The following is a 2,506-nucleotide window of genomic DNA, read 5'->3' as shown; positions in this document are numbered from 1 at the left end:
GAAATTTAAAAATCTCTCCCTGCACTTCTCCTCATATACAAACTGGGTGTTTAATCCTGAGAATTAATTTAATTAATTTTTAATTTGAAGAGTTCTGAATATTAAAATAGCCAATATCATTCTCTCTTTTTTTTTTAATTGAATACCCCATTACTGGAAAACTTCAAATCAAAAAATAATTTTCCATGAGAATAAGGCTAGAATGTCCAAATAAATTTGTTCCCAGGCAGTTAGTACTTCCAGAACACTATGTGCTTTTCCACATAGCTCCCTTGCCATTGGGTTAGGGCCAAGTGGCTAGTTGTGGTCAGCAAAAACTACCAGGGTGACATGTGTCCCTTCCAGGCTGTTAGAAACAGTTTGAAACCAGTGTGCCCCCTCCTTCTCTCTCTTGGCCTTGGCAGATGAGCAGGCAAAAAATATCACAAGATGCAGGAAACCTGGGTCCCTAAGATATTGAGTGTACACACTTCCACCAACCTGCAATAAACCTTGGTTTTTGTAAGCCACTCATATTTGGGGGGTTATTTGTTACCATAGCATAGCCAAGCCTATCCTGACTAATACAGCAAAAAGCCCAAGGAAAATAATCTGGGAATCATTACTAGCTTCCTTACTCATGGGAATATTCCAGTTATATCTGTGACCATTTTTAAATAAATATGTATTTCATTTTTTTATTACAGCAAATTTGTAAACAGGAATTAATACAACCAGATCTCTTCATGAAATTTTAGCTTAGAACATTTCTTATACCAAAATAATTGTGTTTTAAAAACCCGCTTCAATACTAGAAAAAGGTAATGAAAGACTTTGAACCCAGTTTACTTTTTCAAAACATGCTCCTTCCTTGTCTCAAATTCCAAGCACTATTCATCATCTTTAGAACCAGTTTTGCTTCAGTGCTTAACCACATCAACCCAGCTTCATCCTCCAGGAAGTTCCTTTTGTGATCCATTTTATTTGCCAATTTACCTTTCTAGACTTTTCAAAGTTGTTCTCTTTTTTTCTTTCTTTCTTTTTTTTTCTTACTTGATGGGGCTGTATTAGGAGTTTCAAGTGAGAAGATGTTGCTTACAATGTTGTAGAATTGACAGAATGGTGATTCTCCATGAATTAGTCTTTATTGTCCTTGGCATATTCAAACAATATATAGTTCATAGGGGTTCCAAGATTAACTTCAACTGCTCCCTGTAACTTGGCTAATATACTCTGCTTTATTGCTGATAATATGGTGTTGGTTTAAAAAAAATTAAAAATAAATAAAGTGTTCATAGATTTAATTAGAGGTGCTAGGGGATATGCTTCTGTCCAGAAAATCTCTATTAAGAAGGCTTTGGGATCATTTTCACTCATCCTATAGTGAAATGAAACTGGACTTAAATTCCCGGAAACGTTCACCTCCTTCATAAATAGGAAGTAACAAGTAACGCTTCTAGCCCCATCTCCTGGTCCTCATTGGCAAACCTCGCGCTGGCCGCGGGGCAGCTCCCAGGCGGACCGCATTTGCTAAGGTCAAGAGAGAGTGAGGCAGTGGCCCTTGGGGCGCGCGGACCCGCCGGCAGGGGGCGGTGGCGGTGGCGGAGAGGCCCCGCCGCAGGGGTGCCCGGACTTCTGTGGCCACTTTTTAAAACTCGAAGCAAAGAAGTCTTCACTGAATACTAAGGAACGCTAGAGGGCGCAGTTGAATTGCGGAAAACTTTGGCCAATATGGCAATGGAAGCAAGATAAATCTTGGGGAAATTAAACAATACAACAGAAAATGGGTAGTGAAAATCATTAGCTTTGAAAACAGTTGGTTTCTTTGTAGATCTGTTAGCTGCATCTCGCCCTGTGAAAATCGAATTAAAATAGAATTCTCAACAATTTTATTTTAATGCAAAACTGATACATTCCAAAAGTACATAAAGCACATACACATCTATCTACAATTATGAATATTTACGTCAGGAAGCTAGTAGGAGTGTTTTCAGCGTAAGAGAAGAGTTTGTTTTCTGTTTGTGTAAATTTTTTCTTCAAATATTCGTGTCTACCGGCAATGACTGTAGAGCCATGGAATCCATGCCTCTTTTAACCTGAATCACAGAAAGCTGATTTGTAAGCGCTCGTTATCACAGGAGGTGACCAGATGTTCCAAACATCAAGCTGTTACAGGAAGCTTCCCACCCACTCCAAATGTCATGCTGAGCTCTGAGCAGACTTCCCTTTCCTGTTTCCTTTTTCCCCTCTCCCTAATTTTTTTCTTCAAAGTCTGTATTCAAAGGCAGCTGCCAAAACGGTCTTCCTCTATTGTTGTTCTGATGACATCATTCCCTTCACTAACTCCCCCTTGTCTTTGGTCTGAAGGTCAAAATTTGTCTTCCTTTCTCTGGACTACTTCTGGGCCTGTCTCTACCCCATCTTCCCTTTATTTCCCACTTTTTCTCACCATTCACTCCAAGGATTGTCACTGTTTGATATTCCAATGTTAAGACATCCAGCGATTTTTACGTTCACTCTCCCGGAC

The 2,506-nt window shown here is 39.5% G+C and overlaps 1 pseudogene; it reads right to left on the bottom strand.

Annotated features, from left to right (window-relative positions):
• Positions 1–869: 869 nt before the first annotated feature.
• LOC119511295 lies at positions 870–2,063 on the bottom strand (annotated as a pseudogene).
• Between the last annotated feature and the right edge of the window lie 443 nt (positions 2,064–2,506).

The sequence above is a fragment of the Choloepus didactylus genome, chromosome 16 (genome assembly GCF_015220235.1).
Source record: "Choloepus didactylus isolate mChoDid1 chromosome 16, mChoDid1.pri, whole genome shotgun sequence".
Classification (NCBI taxonomy): domain Eukaryota; kingdom Metazoa; phylum Chordata; class Mammalia; order Pilosa; family Megalonychidae; genus Choloepus; species Choloepus didactylus.
The sequence above is the reverse complement of the archived record's forward strand: the minus strand, read 5'-3'. Positions and strand labels throughout refer to the sequence as shown.